This window comes from Sarcophilus harrisii, chromosome 1, assembly GCF_902635505.1.
Source record: "Sarcophilus harrisii chromosome 1, mSarHar1.11, whole genome shotgun sequence".
In the NCBI taxonomy this organism is placed as follows: domain Eukaryota; kingdom Metazoa; phylum Chordata; class Mammalia; order Dasyuromorphia; family Dasyuridae; genus Sarcophilus; species Sarcophilus harrisii.
The window spans coordinates 508,817,319-508,839,076 of record NC_045426.1 but is presented as its reverse complement, the minus strand read 5'-3'; the positions used below and the strand labels follow the sequence as shown (position 1 = coordinate 508,839,076).

Below are 21,758 nucleotides of genomic sequence, written 5' to 3'. Positions count from 1 at the left end.
TTCAGGCAGCTAGGAGAACACAGGTGGGCAGAGAGAGGGAAAGGGAGAGACAGGGAAGCAAGGAATCTGGTGTTCGAGGAAAAGCTAGGGAGCTGGATAAGTGTATTTGTAGAGTATGTGAAAGGGAGTGAGATGTAAGGAAACTGAAGAGGTCGAAAGGAACCAGGCCGCGAAGGATTGTGAAAACCAAATGGGATTTTACATTTGATCTTGGAAGTGACAGAAAGTCACTGGAGTTTATTGAGTGGGGGAGAGAAGGTGACAGGGTCAGATCTGAATAAGTGGCAGCTGAGTGGAGGACAGATTAGAATAGAAAGAGGCTTGAGTCAAAGGGATCAACTGGAAAGCTTCTGTCACCTTATAGGCAGGAGGTGATCCTGTCTGCACCATGGCTGTTAGTGTGTGAGTGGAGAGAAGGAAAATATATAAAATATAATAATACATTGTAAAGGTAAATAAGACAAGTCTTGAGAACAGAATGGATATCTTGAATGTGTGCAAGAGTCAAAAAAGATACTGAGATTCTTAGTCCAGGTGATGGGGAGGAACTTGGTGCCCTAAATAACTGAATACATGGGGAAGATGGGAAGGCTTGAGATGAACGGGGATAAGTTCTGTTTGGAACATGAAAAAAAGCAAGCAAGCATTGATTAAGACATTATTCTAAGTGCCAGGAATATGGTAACTAATCCCTGCCCTCAAGGAAATTACAGGTACACTTTACATAAGGGAAGGGCTAGATATAATGCCCTCCTAATCTGCAAAATCCATGAAAAAATTTTGGGACCTCCCTTCATACCAGAGAATTCTGAATTTTTTCTTTTTTATGGGTGTTTATAGAAGTTTATTATAAAATTTGGAATAAGGTTTAGCCTTAGTGTGTTGTTTGTGGCTCCAGCAAAACTCCCCCAAAATTCCCATTTAATTTCTTATACCAACTTGCTATATATTGAAACCACTATAGGGACTGCTGCATTATGGAAAGGATAAACTGTACATTCTATTTGGAGAAAACGATTTACAAGAGGGAGCTAAAAAAGGAGGGAGGAGGGATAAAGGTGCCTGGTGCATGTCATGGTTTTTAAGTGCCATGGAATAGGACAGGAGGAGAAGGAAATCAGGCTCGAGACCCTCTATAAAGTGAAGATTCCAGGAATAACTTAGCCATGGAAAGCAAGGGAGTAAGCCTTGTAAATTCTAGGTTAAAAAACCTACAGGGTAACTGGATATTCTAGGTCAAGAAAGCCCCAGGTGTTAAGGGAAGTTCCAGGTTAAAATAGTGGTAAATGAATGTTTTTGAGGTCTGGAAACCAGGAAAAGGGCTGGAAGATGGAATAAAGATTGGTTTAGGTCCTTCCACAAAATGGAATCTCTAGAAGTAATTTATCACTGGGAACAGGAAGAAGGCCCTACAGAGTAATAATAAAGGTTGAGAGGCACATTGAGTTTAAGATGTCTATGGTAGCACATATAATTCATGATGTTCGAAAAATAGCTAGTAATAGCTAGTAAAAAATAGCTATTGCTGAAGCCAAAGAGATGGAGAAGGGGTAGATATTTAAAGAGGGGGAATCATTTGCATACAGATGATAATTGAACACAATAGAGCTAATAAGATCACCAAGAGAGATAGGCTAGGAGGAAAAGGGAAAATAGCCTAGAACAGAGGCTGCGGATCAGCTACAACATATTGGCAGGACCTGGATAAAGATCAAGCAAAGGAGATGAAGGAGTGGCTGGATGGATCTGGCAGTGTTCAGAGAGAACAATGTCACAAAAACCTAGAGAGTAGGATGGTCAACAATGTCGAAGGCTGAGAATTCAGAAAAGGCCATTAGATTTGGCTATTAAGAAATCATTGTTAACCACATCATGCAGTGTCTCCATTTCCCTACTTTCCAAGATCAGTGCTTATAAATGTAATGTCAGTGTTTTTTCATCCTTTTAAAGGAAATGGTATAAAAATAACTAAGGAAATGTAAGGGGCAATCCTCTCTACTACTTATGTCGTAAGTTGTTTTGAGGACCCAGCTTTGCAAACCAAAAATGCTATATAAACATGTGTTATTATTATTATGATTAATGTTATAACTCAGCATACCACCCTGAACCCAGTTCTGAAGTTATATTAAATACTTTATACAAGACAATAATCTTACCTAAGGTTTTAATCTAAATGGCTAGGGGGAAGGAAATACATTTGTAGATCATAAATATAACTATTATATTTTCCTAAGGTGTTTCAACACAGCTAATTCTAATATCATCTGATAAGTAAACTTGTCAGGCCCAATATTGCCTATACTCTTCTTTTAGAAAACAGTTTACAAACATAATGGAAAAATTATTTATCAGAGCTCCATTTTCACTAATCAAAGCATCCTAATCAATGCAATGAAGGCATAAGGTAATCTTGGTCAGGATTTACTATGATTATAAGCAAAAATGTGAAGTCTTAGGATAGCTTGCAATCCCTTGATGATCCTGTAAGCCCCATGCTAGTCACAAATTCGATTCTAAAAGCTAAATGATGCCTTCATCATGAAAAATCAAAACTAGTAAGAGAAAAATAAGGAGGTAGAGTCTACATGTAGCTGGTAAAAGGAGGAGGGGGGAAAATCCATCAACTGGAAAAGGAAGGAAGGAGATCTAATGACAGATCAAAGAATTACCTAATACCTTGACAATTCAAGAAATTTTGATGAGAACCTTGTAGCTATCCTCTTACTTTTTCTTTAAGAATAATTACAATCTCATTTGTCAGAGGAAAAGGAAAAGACTATTAAGATAATTTTAATCATTTTAAAAACAAAGCTTAGAAAAGATTACTGTATCAAATACACATAAAACAGAAAACAAGTTAATGGAAAGTGCTGATTCAATAAGCTCATGATTTTGCATATCCTCCAATAAGTCCCATATATGAAAGAATGGCACTATATATGTCAGAATATTTGTAACATATATGTGTCTTTATGTATCTGAGAGAGACTGAAAGAGGGAGGGAGAAAAGGGGGGTTAGGAAGACAGAGAGAGAGAGAGAGAGAGAGAGAGAGAGAGAGAGAGAGAGAGAGAGAGAGAGAGAGAGAGAGAAACACAGAGAGGAAGGGAGGAGTGAGGGAGGAAGGGCAAGAGAGGGTGAGCAAGAGAGAAGGAGAGGGAGAGAGAGAAGGAGTGGGAGAGAATGAACCAGAAAGCAAATAGAGCCACCAGCTGGAAAATGACTAACCAAAATGTAATCGAAAAAATCTTGGATTTTTTAATTCTAAGACCTGAGTTACTACCTTAAGCAAATCATTCAAACTTTTTGGGGCCTCAGTTTCTTAATCAATAAATTATGAGGTTGGATGAGATAAGTTTTAAGCACTAAATCTGATCCTGTGATTGTGATCTTCTAACTTCTAGAGTCTAAAATTAACAGATAAAACCAACAAAGTTATTGAATCTGTTTATCCAGAGCAAGAGCTTTATTCACTAGCTATGTTGAAAATAACCTCAATTAAAAAAAAACTGAGTGACAAACAAGTCACTGCTCCCCACATTTGTTCTCTCTCAAGTTTTCTGAATATCATTCTCTGATTCTCATAACTCTGACTGAACTTGACCTCAATTTAATTCTGTCTTCAATGAACTCAAAAAAAACAGAACACAGCAAAACTACGCATCCATCAATGTCTGAAAATGCTGAAATGGATCTGATAACATCTCTTTGACTTGTTTCAGTATCAGATGCACTCAGTTTGTACAGAAAAACTCTAGGCGTCCCATTATCTGTGGTCTAGCACATTTGTTTAAAAAGATGGGGGTTATTCGTGAAATCTACCCTTCTTATCAGATTATATTACCAAGCAGAACAACAACAGAGACAGCCTGATGTAGTAAAAAGGATCCTGAACTCAGAATCAGATCTAATCCAGCTGCTCCAGAGGAAGACAGGAGAGGGTTGTCTTAAGATATATCTACTTAAGAAGTAGAAGATGAGCAGGAAGAAAGCAAAGATGCCCCCTAAAAATCCAAGTACGGCTTGGAGGAAGTACGGCTGGAAATAGGAGGAACACCTAATTCATGCTTAGTGGCAAAGGAAGTAACCAGAATAGATACATCCCACCCTGATACTGAAAACAGAGACTAACTTGAATGTTTCCAAAAAGGAAGCATTCCCATAACACCCTATAGAATATTTGGAGGAGGAAGGCAAGGGTGTCAGACATCCAAAATCCAGAAAGTTTCAAAAAATCATAGGAATTTTGGTATGTGGTATGTGTTTTTAATCCTATTGGTACTGACTTATTTTCATTTCCAAATAAATTCTTCTTTCCTCTCCTCTTCCCTGCTCAGCCTTTTCTTGCTATTTTAAAAATATATATAATAAATTCAAAACATATCTGCTTATCAGTTATTCTACCTTGTATTTCTTCTGTTCTCTTTTGTGCATTTTAAAGGAATTCTATAATGACACTTTTTTTTGTTTCTCTATTATCCTTCTTCTCCCATCTAAGCCCCTCTCCCATTTGGGGGGAAAAAAGCAAAACCCTTATAACAAACACACAGTGAAGCATAACAAATTCTCACTTAAACCATGTCTAAAAATGTATTTCTTATGCTGAGTACCTCAAATAGTACATTTTCCTAACTCTTCTCAGAGGCCAAACATTCATTATAATTACACAGCTTTCAGCTTTGTTTTTGTTGTTGTATTTTCATTGTTGCAATCACATATGTTGTGTCATCAGACCTGCTTACTTTATTCTGGATTATATCATGTAAACTATTTCATGTTTCTCTGAATTTATATTTCTCTTTTCTTATAGAATTTTATATTCAAGCATCATAATTTGTTTAGCTATTCCCCAGAGAATGGGTACTTAAGTTGTTTTTAGTTCTTTGCTGCCACCAAAAGTGCTTCTATGAATGTCTTATTAGTTATAAGAACTTTCTGTATCTTATGGTACATACCTAACAATGGATTATATTGGTCAAAAGGTATTTTGTTATTTAGGGGACCTAATTCCAAATTACCTTCTAAAATTCTTAGATCAATTCATAACTCCACTCAAAGTTTATTAGTACACCTGCTTTATATAATTCCTCCAATCAGAGGTGGGTTTTTTTTGAGGTACAATTAATCTTCAACTTTTGCAGGGATAATATTCATAAGAAACAGATGAAAGTCAAAAATTCAAATATTGATACACTTAAGGTATGGGAAATGGGGGTTAGGTTCTTTCACCACTAAAAACTTTAATCTTTTGCCAGAGATTGCTAAAAAATACACTTTTCTGCATAAAATTCTTTATAACAAAACATTAATTCTGAAAACATGTTCTTTTCCTAACACAGTAACCATGAAATAATTCATAAAATATAGTAAACAAAATAAAATTGGTAACATGCAAAACATTTTTTCAAGCTAGTAATTCTCTAGAATTCTGTAAACCTTTGGGCTAACATGTCAATAAAAAATTTATTTCAGACAATCTTCATTTCTTATAACATATGAAATTTATGATTACCATAAATATTGTATAGCAAATAAAATTCTTAAAACTAAAACATTTTTAACCTGAATCTCACCTTCCACTGTATCAGATGGCAGTATGAAGACATCATACTCTGTACTATATTGTTGTCATCTTCTGAAAACCAAGGGAAAGGTTGCTAGGACTTCGATCACTGCTATCAAAAGAGGTCTACACTGGTAAGGTCCTAACATTACCTCTGACATTCTGTCCTTCACAGCTGGTGGATGGGGCTGGAAATCTCGAAGGATACATCATTCTAAAATAATCTTTCAGCAACACCTTTGTGTGCTTTTAAAATCCTTAAGGGTCTTGGAGTACAGAAGCACAGCAAGGCAAGTTGACAACCTTGAGATTGCTATCGATGATGCTAACAGCAGCCTCAATCTCTCTAGCCAGCTGGTAGATTAGGCTGACTGTGGTTTACAGACAATGCGACATGAAGTTTATCTAACACCTTTATTTTCTCATTAAACTGTATCACTGACTTTTCATGTTGGGACTCAGAGTCCAGACAATTTGCTCTACACTTTGGAGACAATTGCAACACAAAACTTGATTTTTAAAGGCAAAGAACAAAAACATGCAGTGAATACACAAGGAGTTCTTTATAATGGTAGAATGAACAAGACCAGTGAAGCACCTAGTAAGTTACCAGCTGTTCCCAACTTGCTTGCATCACCACTGTGGCTCTCATTTTTTCTCTACTGTACATAGCAGTGAATGTGCAAGGTTGCTAACAAGAAAGTGAAAATGAAGTTACTAATAAAATCACGGGAATGCTGGAAATCCAGAAAGCTAAATGTGCACAGGAATACAGAACATTAACTCTTGAACACTTGCAGGCTGAGGCTGCAGGAAAAACTCTTTACAGACCATCAGCTAAAAGGCAAATCCCCCTAGAAAAGGTGGTTTATGTCATGTTCTGGTGAATGGTACAACAATATAAGCCAGAAATATGTTGAAAACCAGATGTACCTTTTTAATAAAGACAAAAGAAATAGCCAATACTGATACCCTTTATGCTGGTGTGGAAAACAGAAACTCATTCGAGCTACAGGAGGTGTAGCTGTAGAGATCAGCAAATGGGGTCTGAGCAAGATTGTACAAGTTTCTACAAGGGAAGATAATCTCTTAGAATGGAATGAGAGGAGAATGAATGGGAACAGGTAGTCTTAGAATCTGAGCCCTTTCTGTGCCTTCTAATTGATTAATAAAGCTATTCTATGATTTGTACTATGTGAGCAGGAGTGCTTATAAGGATAGGAGGACCAAATATTAACAAAAACAGATTTCACCAAGGTGGCAGCAAGAAGCTAGAAAAGAGAGAGTTCCCCTAAATGGCTAGCCAGGCTATCTGAATTCCTCTTATCCAAGAGACAAGTATTAGACTCAGATGTCCTGACCTAAATATGTGCCAGAATCCCTGACCCTGTAATTAGAGCACAAGAGTTATAAATAAAAAGAATTTTGCCTCCCCAAAAATCCCATATAAATATAAGCTGTTATTATTACCTAAAGCTCAAGCTCCTGTCATCCTCCAGCTTTTTCACTCTTCTCCTGAATCCCATCATATAGTAATACTACTTCACAACTAACATTGGATCTCCCATCCTCAAGTCTACGAAGCCTCTCTGGAGAATACCAGATAAAAGTCTGAAGCCAAAACAAGTGAAAGAAAAAAATTTCCTAAGATTGTTTCCATGATGGGGACTTTGATTCTAACTGAAATTAATCTTGAATGTCATAATGTATGACTAAAGCAGATGAAACACTTTTTCCTAAATTTCTACTAAGAAAAACCTGAGAAGAAAATTATCCATGACTGATGAAGTGAAAGAAGCTGCAAATCCTCTAAGTAGCAACAGAGTTCACAGCATTACAGAGTTGGATGGACCCCTAATCACAAATACATCACCCAGACATTTTTTTCAACCATTCCCCAAAGCAGGTCAATCTTCCCCAGCATTTTCCTTTGTGGTACAAAGCATGAAATGCAGAACACCAAAAGGTTATTTGCCATCAACAGTAAAGTATAGGCTGAGTTCTGGACACCATATTTATCCTCCCACCTCAAATCTTGGACCCCAGGAATGTTCCAAGCCCTGCTCAACACAGAGATTCAACCTGAAACCAAACTTAAGGGGTCTTCCTTTAGCCAAGGCTGGTTTCAGGACTGAGACTTTTTGGTGATTTTTATTCCTCTCTGGAGCTGTCCCTGGAAGACACAAAGACCTCTCCACATCTCCTTACCCTTTCAATACATAGATTCCAGCAATGTCCTGAAATCACCCTGGGAGAGTGGAAGAAATGAAAAATATCAAGAGAGACTAGATGTTCAGAATGTCTAGAATTTAAGAAAAGATTACTTGGGTAGTAGTGTTGGAGGAGAAAGAAGATTGATATATGGGAGAAGGAGGAAGAGAAGGAAGAGGCGGAGGAAGAAGAAGAAGATAAAGAAGAGGAGGAGTAATACTTTGCTAGCATTTGTAATAATGCTTTAAGCTTTGCAAAGCTGGGAGGTTGCTGCTATTATTATCCCATTTTGAAGAGGAAACTGAAACAAGTAGAGATTAAGTGACTTGTCCAGATTCTTTAACACTTTTAGATTTAGGCTCCAGGATAAACTTTCCACAAGCCATCAGCTAAAAAGCAAATCCCTAGAAAAGGTGCTATACATTAGATAATGTATTGTACACTAGTAAGTATTTCCAACTTGATATGAACTTGCTGAGTTCTATCCCCTGCAATACCTGTCTGTCTCCAGTACACTAGAGCTGGTTCTCAAAGAGTCCTGGGGCCTCTGAAGTTGCCCACAGATCTTGAAACACAGGTTTGAGGTGTCTGGTGATCTAGCTGGCCCTGAATGAGCTGGATCCTCTAACAGATGATTCTCTAAGGACATTTTAGTCCACACTTTATCTCAAGGTAAGGCAACTTAACACCTTCCCAGCTTTGCTTTCCAGCATGCTGGCTGTTTGCCCTTTTTTAATACATTCTCCAAAGACGTTGAACACCTTCTCTTTTTAACATCATATTCAGTCTGTAATTTTTTACTAATGTATAAGCCCCTGGTTCCACTATAATTTGTCAGTTTCTTATTGTCCTATCTTCTATGTTCACACAAAGAATAGCTTTAATACTTTTTAATTTGAGAACTTAATAGCTATCTATTCACATCCTTATAACAGCAGGTTCATGGAATTCACATTGAGGTAAAGTTCCTTTCCTTTAGTAAATATTCCTCAGGTATATTTCAAGGTGGAACTTTTTATCTTAATTGGCAAATAGATTTATTAATATATTTGTCTTTAGACTTTTGTTTTTCAGTTTCACAACAATCTTGTAAAACAGATGCTCCAAGTATTACCATCTTAAAGATGAAGAAATCAAGGCCAAGGAAAGTTAAAAGACTTGCCAAACTCACACAACTGGCAAATATCAGAGGTAGGATCTCAAAGGTCCTCTTGACTTCAATTTCACAATCTATCTGCTATATCACATTGCCATTATATTAATCTTCTAGAAAAGACACATAGAGTCAACCCTCCTTCCTTATATATGGTAAATGATTGAAGAAAAAACATAAGAAGGAAAAAGATAAAGGAAAGAGAAGGAGGGAAGAAGAAGGAAGAGGAGAAAATAAGGGAGAGGGGAGAGGGAAAGGAAAGAGAGAGAGAGAAAAGGAGGGAGGGAGAGAAAAAAAGGGAGGAAGGAAAGACAGAAAGGGAAGGAAAGAAAGAAGGAAAGAGAGAAGGGAAGGGGAAGGAGGGAAGGATAAAGATAGAGAGACAGAGACACACACATGGAGAAAGAAACCATTCATTTGTCATTAAGATACTGTTAGATAGATACTTATTTTGCTCCCTGTCTAGTCTAAACAAGGTCTAGGCTATAACTACAGCTGAATAGCCAAAATGAGCAAGCTCCAGGTTACAAAGGAAATCTGGAGTTACCTATAGAATAGAAATTGAAAAACTGGAATAAAATGGACTAGCCAGTACAAGAAAAAGAATGATGATCTTTTTTTAAAACCAAAAGAATATTTGTTGGAGGAAATGGTAATGCTCAACCCATACTGGAAGGAAAGGAGGGGAAAAGATTTAGAGCAACCATGAAAGCTGTCTTCAAATAGTTGAAGGGCTGTCATGTGAAGAAAAGGATGATTAGGCTTGTTTTGTTTTGTCCAGAAATGGAGAACTAGGGCCACTGAATGGATATTACAAGGAGAGGGGTTTTAACTCAAGCTAACACTTATCCAAAAATGGAATGAGGCTGGTGAATTCCCTTATTATTGCTGTTGCTCAGTTATGTCAAACTCTTCATGATTCTATAAGGGGTTTTCCTAACAAAAATTCTGAAGTGATTTGCCATTTTCTTTTCCAGCTCATTTTACAGATAAGGAAACTAAGGCAAACAAAATTAAATGACTTACCCAGACCCGATTTGAATTCTGTTTTTCCTGATTCCAGGCCCTATCCATTGTACCACCTAGCTTACCCCTTGAGTTGCCTATTATTGATCTTTAAAGATCTTTAAAAGGATCAATGACCATTTGTTAGGCATATTATTTGTAAATGAGATCCCAGCTTTGGGTAGAAGTTAGAGTAGGTGTCTGTCCTCTTCATTAATTATTATTAACAATAAATCTTTCTAAAAAAGCAGGAACTGAAAGCTTTCTCTTTTGGACCAAAACCAAGTTCTTATTTTATAATACACTACAGGGTTCAGCTTTCCAAATGCAACAATAGCAAAGCTAAAAAATAACTATTTTTCTGCTATAGCTGGAGAGAAGGCATGGAGCCTGAAAGGAAGAAACCCCAACTAGCCTCCACTAACCTCCTCGTGCATCCAGTTATGAGAAAGTACATTGCAAACATTTTCATTTCACTTTGGCAACATAAATCACATGAGAGACAGTCATCTGCATTTGGCCTCCATCCATGCAAGCAAATTCACAAACTAAAAAATGTAAAATAATTCTCTATAAATAAAAGCAAAGCAGACAAAATACTGCTAACCTAGCCTCCTTAGCACATCACAAAATTTACCTGCTCTTCTCATGAGGTATGTTTTTCTCCAGGAAGCCTCCGTCTTGCTGTAGCTGATGTAACAGTTTTCCTTCAAACTAAATACCATCTAACTCCAACCTAGCAAGCTGTTACACTACTCCACCGAACACCCCACAAGAAGCTAACAATTGTGAGGCAAATACCAGGTCTGGTGAACTTTAGCTCCAGAAAATGATCAATCTCATGATGACATTTTAGAGGTCTCTACAAAAATCACATATCCAAATGAGATAAATCCAGTCTCCCAAACGCAGTGCGTTAGAACAAGGAAACAAACAGAGCCTGAGACAGCAGTGAATTACAAATGGCATGCTAATTACCAGTCTACATCCAGAAATAGCTGAAGACTGCAGGATTTTTTTTGTTGTTAAAATAACTACAGCCTTTATTCTAGGGTTGGGCAAAAGCATCTAATTTATTCAAATTCTTAAGCCTCTAAACATAAGCACATTTCCATGGGCTTATTTGGGGAAAGAGGGGGGGAAGGGGTCATAAGAGACAGATGAAATGATACCAAGACTGTGGAGTTGTCACACAGTGATAGTCCAGCACAACAAGGGTGGCAAAAGGTGAGGCTTCCAGGAAGAAGAAGGAATCTTTCTTCTTTCTTTATTCTCTGCACAAGATCAGTGCCAATAGCCAATGCTTTAGGGCAAAAGGGAAAGTGCAAAAGTAAGTTTGTTTCTTTAAATATATATATTTATATATATTTCAATATGAGAGAATTTTCAACTTTAATAGATTATAATAAACAAGAAAGCGCAAAACATTATAACCAACATTATCATTCCATGGAATCACAGAATACCAGATTTAATTGTTGTTCAGTCATATCCAATTTTTCATGAAGTGACTCCATTTGGGGTTTTCTTGGCAAAAATACTGGAGTGGTTTCCCATTTCCTTCTCCAATTCACTTTACAGATGAGAAACTGAGGCAACTAGGATTAAGTGGTCAGACTGCTAGTAAATGTCTAAGGCCAAAGACTCAGAAGGATCAGTCTTTTCAACTTCAGTTTCAGCACTTTACCCACTCACCAACCTAGCTTGCCCTCCTTAATTTAGAGCTGGAAGAGAAATCCAATATCTCATTTTATAGATGAGGAGGCTTAAGCCCAGACACTTAACCAGGATCTTTATAGTTAATAAGTTTCTAAAGCAAGATTTGAATTCGGATCTTCTAATTCAGAGTAGTTCTGTCCAATGCATAAAATGCTTTTTGATCTCTTACAGATTCTCTACTACAGGACTTCTTAAACTGTTTCCATTCACGAATCCTTTTCACCCAAGAAATTTTTACATGACCCCAGGTATATAATTATACAAGTATACAAATCAAACATTTACTGATTCATTTCTGATTATTTCATGATCATTTCATGACCCCCACATTCAATTAGGCAATTTCATATGGAGTTGTGACTCACAATTTAAGAAGTTTTGCTCTAGCAGGTGCTATGTGTCTGAAGACAAACAGAATAATAAAATCAATGAACTTGACAGAAATAAGCATGGACTCATAGCAAGAACTGATCTTAGTTCTAGCTCTGTTATTAATTTGCTATATAAACCTGAGCAAGTCACTTCACTTAAACTTCTCTATCCCTGAAAATGAAGAATGAAATGCAGTTAGAATATAATATTACATAATGTTAGAACTGACGGAACCTTAAAATTAAGTGGTCCCTCTCCCTGATTTTACTGATGAAACCCAGAGAGTTTATTACTTGTTTAAAGTCACACAACTAACATCACTGTAGGCTAATCTAGAAGACTGTGATAGAGATGGCACTTTAGTAGATGAAGTAGTAGAATTTAAAGAGATATTATCTTAGAGTAATAAAACCTGAGTTCAATAATAGACTAGAAAGAGAAATTATCTTAGAGTAATAAAACCTGAGTTCAAATCTTGGCCCTGGTACTTAATAGTTCTATAACTTTGGCCAGGTCACTTTTAACCTATGTGGAACCCAGTTTCCTAAACTGAAAAATAAGAGAATTGGATTAGATGATCTTTCAAGTTTCTTCTAGCTCTAAATCTATGATTTTAGGATCTGATATCTCACAACTGCATTACACAAAGAAATAATTACAGAAAGTTCAACCAAGCCATTGTGGGGTACCAAGAAGACACCAAGGGGGAGACTTTATATTCCTTTTCTCCTCTGTAACCCAACTCCTTATTTTCATACCTCATTTTCCCATACTCAAGAGAAAACTAAGAAACGGAAAAGTTCGATAAATTACTAGTTTTTCTTTGGAGAGAATCATGGAAACTGAACTAGAAAGTCCCACAAAATTTGCCAGCTTCCTTCATTCATTAGTCCTCCCTTGCTCCCAAGAAGCCAAGTCGGTCGACTTGGGGGACTTCATTTCCTCACAAAGAATATCTCCTTGCCACCAGATCACGGTTTACCATTCGTGGTCCCTGGGCACTGCTGTGCGCTCTGGTCCCCCACCATGACCATCTGTTCTGGAAGGAATTAATGAGCTCTCTGACTGAAGAAGTTTGCCACTGTGGTTGGAGAGTCAGACCAAGGGCAAGCAGGCAGAAGGGGAAGTGAGGGGTGAGGGATGAGGGGAGGGGAGGGGAAGAGAGAAGTCTGCAGGGCTTAATCCTCTGGCAATACTCACTGTCTCAGACAGATCACTGCACCAGCTCTGACCTGTAGGGGAAGCATCTGCTGAACCTTAAAATGTGGCTTCCTGAAGATGAACTGAGGAGAGGAAATTAAGACTAAGCAAGGGGAGGAGGATTCCACAGCAGCCAGAAAGGTTTCTTAGAAGTCTGGTTGCACTGGGCTTCTTATTCCAGATGGGGACTGTGGCAAATTGTCCCTTTGATCAAGAACATTCTCCTGAGAGAAGGCATTCTCTTTCTGATACATGGATAACAGGTTTTTTTTTAAAGATTGGTTTCTTGTAATCAAGGGACAAACAAAGGTAGACAGCATGTGAACCACCAAAAGGGAGTTAGGGAAAAAGCCCACCGGGGCAAACAATTAAGTGAATTCAACTGTCCTTAATTTCTGTAGGAACATGGGTGTATATATATCTGAAAAATGGCCAAGGTCTCCCATTTGATCCAGGGCCATCTTTGATTTATATCTGGCCACTGGACTCAGTTGGTTCTGGAGGGGAAAGGGAAGCAGGTGACCTTGCACAGTCCTCCCTCACTTAAATCCAATTTACTTACAAGTCACAACTTCTCATATCCTAATTGCTTTAGTCTTCCCATGAATAGTTCCAATTGTGACTCTTTAAGATTTTAAGTTCTGGGGCAGGCCTGAACTTTAACCCTGTGTTTGAAGCCCAGCCCCAAAGAAATAATCTGTGCTCTCCAATCACCAATTTAGGCTTCTGACATGGAGAAGATACTAATATTTTAAGATTGGGATTGCACTAAAAGTTCTAAAGTAATATCAATAAGACTCTCAAGCATGGCAAAGCATAATATTAAGCATGAGCCCTTAGGTCAGGAAACTCTTGGTTCAAGATTTCTCTCTCGCACATAATAGCTCTCTAACCATGAGCAAGTCAGACTCATTGAGATTATAATTATACTTAAGTTGTCTTTCAGCATCAGTGAAGAAAGTTTCCACATTAGGAGTTCCCTATGCCAATGACTTGTGGTCACAGTTCTAACCTCCCTCCCATTATCCCCCAAAAAAGATGCTTAAAAAAAGCTCATTTTAAAAATTCATCCTTTGGTAAACTGACGCAATTTAACACCTTAATGAAAGCACCACTAACCATCTGCAGCCACAAAAACTCTTTATACATAACTCAAAATAGCTACAGGCTGAATATAGTCTGCATACCCTCTATATGCAAAGTCTTCAAGTCCCACAGTGACCTTCCATCCATGTTAGGTGGAATCTTGTAAATTTTCTTAGCTTTTTATAAAAATGATTCTAACCCCTTCCAAAGAAACCTTAAAATGCTTGGGTACTACATAAAATCATGAATCTTAATTAAATATTTCACCCTTATTATAATTTTAGAAAAAATGGTAATAATGCTCCATAGATATTCCTCTAACATCTCAAGGACAGTACTGTTCATAAAGCCAAGCACATAACAGCCTCATATGCCTGGAGCTTAAAGGAAATCAGGTTATGGAAATATAAACATGCTCAAGAAAATCAGAAACAACATTACCTAGCAATTCACTGTTGCTTTGAAATATTTTGGACCATTCTTCAGACTCATTCATTCAGCAAATATTTATTAAATATTAAATCAAGATTGGCTTTAGAGTCCTTGTCACCACTCTGTCCACTGTTACTATCTGAGGGAGGAGGTAGGAGAAGAGAGGAGGAAGAGAGGAAAAGAAAAAGAAAATTTTGGAATACAAAGTTTTGTAAAGATGAATGTTGAAAACTATCTTTGCATGTATTTGGAAAAATAAAATACTATTAAAAATGAAAATTTAAAAAAAGAATATTTTCTTTTCTGGGAAATCAATTCTGACTCTACCTAATAGATTACAAAACTTTGTTTCACATTTTCTCATTTTTTCTTGATATCACCATTAATAATCAATCAATAAACATGTATCTAGAGAAGATAGAAAGCTTAGATGAGACCAAATCCTTGCTTTTACAGAATATAAAATCTAAAAGGGGAATAATATACAAACAAGAAATTTATAATACAAATTATCAGATAACAAAAGAGTTGAACAAAGTACTATAGGAAGTACAAGTAAGGGTTATTTATGGGAAACATCCTTACCAATGAGCAAATAAGGAAGGCTACATTTGAGTTAAGTTTTACAGAATGATTGAAATCTACCAAGAAAAGACATTGGGTATGTGGGTATGTGGCAGGCAGGAAAGAAAATGTAACTTCATGGAACAAAGTGTAGTCTAATTTGTTTAAAGTTTTAAACAGTACCCAGTAAACACCGAGGATTCTCTACTTAAGATTTCTGAGCAAAAGAGCTCTGAGATTTCATCTGTGTATAAGGAAGAGTAATTTAGCATTAATCTGCAGGACAAACTGGAGGAGGAGATAATGAATAAAGGAAAAAGTCTGTTAAAAGGCTGTGGGGATAATCTAAGCAGGTAGCAAGAAGGTTCAGGTAGTGTTATGAATAGAGAAGACTGCATGGAGATGAGCAATTGCAGGCAGAAATTGGTTGACAGCTTGACAGGAGAGATGAGCAACTGAGAAAAGTCAAAAATAAAATGAGAATTTTAATCATGGGAAGCTGCATAAACAGGGAATACCACTGACAGAAAAGAATCAGAAGAAATAAATACTTTTAAAAGAACAATATAATAAGCTCAGAGACATGTTGGATTTGAAGTAGTGGTAAAAACAAAAGTAGACTACATAAACACAGATTCAAAGCACTCCCTAATCTGTATAAAACTCCCTTCACATATTCTACATTCCCGCCCAAAGTGGACTACTGGCTCACTCTCCATCTCCTAATTCTGTGGTCTGCACTTTCCAGTCCCCTTTGCCTAGAATGAACTCTTCCTACACTCTGTACCACCATTCTCCACCAGTGAAATTGCTCTCATTCTCCTCCAACTTCTCATAGCATTTAGCCCTACTACTTTTCTGTTGCATTGAGATGCATCTATCTTAGAATCCCTAGTGCCTAGTACAGTGCTTCAATATAAGAGATACTTAAAAATAACTGCTGAATTAACCAGTATTAGGTTATGATATCATACATTTAAAAAATATGCAGCATTATCTAAAATATGATTGAATCCAACTTCTAGGTACTTAGCCCAGTGCCAGTAGTACAGCAGGTATTCAGTACAATTTTGCTGAATGACTGATGAAATCAATTTTATTTTTTTATTATAATAACTTTTTATTGACAGAAAAATCAATTTTATTAATCAATATAAATTCTTTTTCATTCTTAGGTTTGGATTAAGCAAAATAAATTGATTAAGAGTATAAACCTAAAAAGGAATCATATAAATCATCCATCTAACCTACTTTTTTACAGATGAGGAAAAGGGAGCTGAGAGACCTGATTAAGTGATTTTCCCCATGATCACAAGGTGGCAAAAAGCAGAGCTAAGATCTGAATCCACATTTTCTGACTCTAAATCTAGGTCTTTTTGAACTTGTATTGCAATACATCTTTTTGGCTCCCCATTTTGTAAGTTCAAAAAGTTCACTTATTAAATTTACATAAAATAACATTACCTATGTTTTGGGAGGGGTAATAATTTTAATAGGTATTGGGAACTTTTTTTTTTTTTGGCAAAGCTTTTGGAGTTAAGTGACTTGCCCAAGATAACACAGCTAGTAAGTGTTAAGTGTCTAGGGCCGAATTTGAACTCAGGTCCTCCTGACTTCAGGAGTGGTACCTTATTCACTATGCCATCTAGCTGCCCCAACTTATTTTTTTAAAGCACCTTCTAACTTCTAGCCAAACAAAATAAAATCAGATAAAATCAGCACATTTCTCGCCTTCATAGAAGAAAATCCCTTTCCTGAATTTTGAATGAAATTTTTGTTGTGTGTGGAGGCTATTGTAATTCATTTTTGTCTTTTTTTTTCTGTGAGGCAATTGGGATTAAGTGACTTGCTCAGGATCACACAGCTAGTATTGTCTGAGATCACATTTGAACTCAGGTCCTGCTGACTCCAGAGCCTGTATTCTCCACTGTGCCATCTGGCTGCCCCTTAAACAACCACTTCTCAACTAGTCTTGTCTCCTGTTTCTCACTTTTCACCTGCAGTGTGACAGATTAATCTTCCTATAATATCATATTGCATGTTCTCAGAAATTTTAACAATTCCCCCAGAGCTACAGAATGAAACCCACACTCCTTAGGCTGTCTGTCAGTCAAGTGTCCCAATAATCCAACAGCACACTACTTTTCCAACCTTATCTCCTATTATCCCCCCTTCTTGCACCTACATTTCAGTGCAGGGCTATGTGACAATCCCCAAGATTCTTTACCTTTTCCAACCTGCACACATTTGCTCTCTATCCACAATGATGTTCCCATCCCCATACCTGCTCATCAAAACCAAGGTTTAATTCAAATACCACTTTCTCCACAGTTGTCTCTAATCATCCTGGCCAGATATAATCTCTACTCCTGTTTCCTACTTCCTTTAAACTACTCTTAAAGATCTTTCTATATTATGAGCCTCCATTAAATACTATGGTCAAAGTACTGAACTAGTTGGAAATTTCAAAAAAAAAAAAACCATATAATTTTAACGTAAATGATGCAACATGAACACAGATATCAAATACAAAGTCTACACAAAGCATTAAAAAATAATTTCAAGAGTCAGAAAACACTAATTGGGTCAAGAAAGGTTTCCTACAGAAGGGGACATCTGAGCTCTGACTTGAAGGAAGACAGAGATTCTAAGAAGTGAGGCAGACAGGGGGATGGCCTGGACAAAGGAATAGGGACAGCAAATGGACATAACATAGAAACATTGAATTAGTGAGCATCTACAGAGTTTAATGGGCCTGACAACAGACCGTAAATCCGTTATCTACAAACCAGGCTGGCTCAGTTTGGAGAAGCATGCCATTCATATCATGACACAGTGATGAAGTTTTGGGGGACGTTAACTCTACAGATCTTCCACTGAGTCACAGATGAGTTGCTATCAAAGGAGGTAGTCCATGTTGATGATGTCAGAGTTCACTAAGTTTATCTTTGATGTCTATAACTATAAGTTATATGAGAGCAAGAACTGTCTTATCTAAAATGTGAATTCCCTTCCATGCCTACTATGGAGTTCTATACATAATAAATTCTCTCTCTCTCTCTCTCTCTCTCTCTCTCTCTCTCTCTCTCTCTCTCTCTCTCTCTCTCTATATATATATATATATATATATATATATATATATATATATCTTTTTGAAGAGATATCTCAAAACATAATAAAAGTCAGTGGGAAATATAATTTGACATTATATCAATGAAATTTTAGTTTATACACAATCTTCTAAAGCATATCTAGGACAGAAACATAAAAAGAATGAGTTTTTATTGGAAAAAATATTTCCTACATTAGTAGGTTTAATTTGGATCAAAAGAGCACTTTTTATATTACTATTCACTTTCACAGCTAGCCTCCTAAAAATGCTATCTACATTCCTTGCCTCCATTCCCATTTATCTAAAAATTTTAAATTTATTTTAATCAGACAAAATATGCCTTCTAATCCTTCTGTCCCACCCCTCCACCCTAATTAAGTACACAAGAAAAGCAAAACTCATTATGAGAATATGTAGTCATAAATTTTCAAATTCTTTATATTCCCCCCTAAAAAAATGTTGCCTCAATCTTCATTCTGAGTCCTTTACCTCTATGAGATGGGTAGAATGCTTGCATCATTATTCCTCTGGAATTGTAGTTGGTCATTACACTGAAAAGAAATTAAATGGTATTCAATCACATTTATATATAAGAATTTGTCCATCCGTTCTCCAATCAGTGTATGGGCATTCCATCACATCCCCATTCTTTGTCATTTTAAAGAACTATTTCTGTGCATCATTCCTTAGAGTTTGTGTTTCTTAGGACTAATCCCTTCCTTAATTTATCCTCCTTTAAATTCTTTCTCCCCATTTCTCTTTCTTTCTTATTTCCTTGTTGGTTGAAACATAGATTCTAGAAAGAGGAATAAGATATTTATAATACAAATTGTAATACTACAAATACATCAGATAAGAGCAACAAAGTGCTGTGGGAGGCCCAAGTAGGGGTTATGGGGAACATCAGTACTGATGAGACATTAGAAATAAGACGTTTGCCCAACATCACACAACTGCTAAGTGTCTAGTCTTTCTGACTCCAGCTTCAGAGCTCTAACCACTTTACCACCTAGCTGAATTTATTTTTTCCACACAAATCAAATGAATAATATTCCCTGCCATCACCACCACCATTCTCTTCTCCCATGACTTTACACTGTCATTAAAAATACACAGAGTAAAACACTCTACAAGGAAGTTATGTAACATAATAAATACAGGTACCAGACTTGAAATCAGAAAGATCCGAGTTCAAACACTGCCTTAAGATACTTAACACCAACTAGGAGTTAAATGGCACAAAAGATAATTGGATGTGGGGACGGGAAGACACAAATTTGATTCCTGAGCCCAGACAAGTCACTTAGCCTTTGGGCATAATTCCTCAATTATAAAACAAGAATGATAAATAGTACAACTTCTCATGGTAGTTGCTTTTCAAATCTTAAAGCAATATGTAAATGCTAGCAAATCACATTAATGTTAATACTGCGTGATCCTGACCAAGTGACTTAATGAACGATCTAGTTGCCAAAGCTCATCTGTACAAATTTGGGTGCTTTCTGTCTCATCCATTAGATTGTCGGTTCTTTGAGGGCAAGATCAGCTTCTCGTAATCTCAGTGCTCAACACTGTGGTTAGGGCATGGTAGGTATGGAATAAACTAACTGGCTATCTGGTTTAACCTCCATCCCAGCCTCAGTTTCCTTATATTGAAATGGAGATGGTGACAATGTCCACCTCAGAACATCACTAAGAATCATGAGATAATAAATCTAAAACATTTAGCAAACCATAGAGTGTTATATAAATGCTAGCTGAGAGTTGTAGTAGCAGCAACAGTTGTATGTAGTAATCATTGTTGTTCTCATTCTAGCTGAGGGAATTCTCATTGATTGCAAAGAGCTTATCTACTTAATCAGCCACTCCAACTATTGCAATTGCTGCTGGTATCCAAGTAAAAGCAACTCACTGGAAAAGTCCCACAGAAATATACATTTTTAGATAAAAGTACCTCATCCCCTAGCACAAAACTTCACCACAGGAATCCATCAAGAGAAAAAAAAGGATATTATGTCTTAGGTCAACCACCAATACACCTACATTGCACTGGAGGACTCATGTTGTTCAGTCATTTCAGTCACATCCCAATCTTTGTGATCCCACTTGGGGTTTCCTTGCCAAAGATACTGAAGTGGCTTGCCATTTCCTTTTCTGTCTCATCTTACATATGAGGAAACTGAGGCATGGGATCAAGTCACCTTGCTCAGGGACACACAGCTAATAAGGGTCTGAGGCCAAATTTTAAATCCAGAAAGGTGAGTCTCCCAGATTCTAGGCTCAAATCTCTATCCCATTCAGCAAAAATCAGGATAGAACATTCTGACTTCGTGGATAAGTGTTTTAAGTTGTTAACTGGCACTTCAGGGTAGTTAAAATTCAGGCCACTTTCACAGACTTTTACAGCTTATAAATTGTAATGTATTACAATACCCTTTGTGGGTGTAAGAGTATCTTGTGTTCCCAAAGGTTATTCTATCAGAAGACAAACTTCTTTAACACATTTTAAATGCTCTTTGTTAGATTGTGATGATGTACTGTTTTCCATTTGACAAAATAATAATAACAGTAATAATAAGTATAAAAATAAAGGAGCACACTAAATATAAAGTAATAATAGCATGATAATAGCTTTTGCCAGGATTGTTTCTAGCTGAAACATCACTGAAATATCTTTTATAGTCATCTTTTCCACTCTACTCACACAACTACCTCCCTGGTATAGACTACTGGACCTCATACCTGTCCTATGGAAATAGAGTTCTGGTTAGTCTCCTAGCTTAAAGTTGCTCCCCACTCCAATCCATGCTACACTCAGTTCTCAAATAGATCTTCATAAAACACAAGTCTGATTATGTCATATACACCACCACCATCCTCAACTCAATAAACTCTGGTTTCATCTTCTAAATCCAACATAAAAAATTTGTTTGGTTTTTATTTGACCCTTTTCTATCTTTCCACTCTTCTTATACGTTACCCTTCTTCTACATATACTTAATCCAGAAACATTATCTTTTTGCTGTTCCTTGCATGACATAGTTAACCTCCTGTCTCTGTATTTTTTCATTTTCTGTTCCCCGTACCTAAAATTATTTCCCTTTTCATCTCTGCTTCCTGGATTTGCTAGATTTAAAACCTAAATTCTACCTTTTTCAAGAACCCCTTCCCACTTCCTACACTCTTCCTCTACTCCTCCCATACCATGCCTTCCCCTGAGATTACTTCCAATTTATTCTCTATATTTCTATGAATACAAAACACCATGTATATGCTATATACAAATACATACAAACAACTGAATGTATGCAACATAGTTATATATAAACAAGTGTGTATA

General features: G+C 36.7%; 1 protein-coding gene across 4 annotated transcripts in view; it reads right to left on the bottom strand.

Moving 5' to 3' along the window:
* Window positions 1–21,758, bottom strand: part of LDLRAD4 (low density lipoprotein receptor class A domain containing 4) — a 567,965-nt gene that overhangs the window by 424,225 nt on the left and 121,982 nt on the right. Inside the window, exon 1 of one of the 4 annotated variants that reach the window (XM_031946681.1) lies at window positions 10,571–11,234. The exons of the other annotated variants lie outside the window; for them this stretch is intronic. The gene's annotated coding sequence lies outside the window, so the exon portion shown is untranslated. Of the gene's footprint in view, window positions 1–10,570; window positions 11,235–21,758 lie in introns of those variants that run through there. 4 annotated transcript variants of the gene reach the window in all.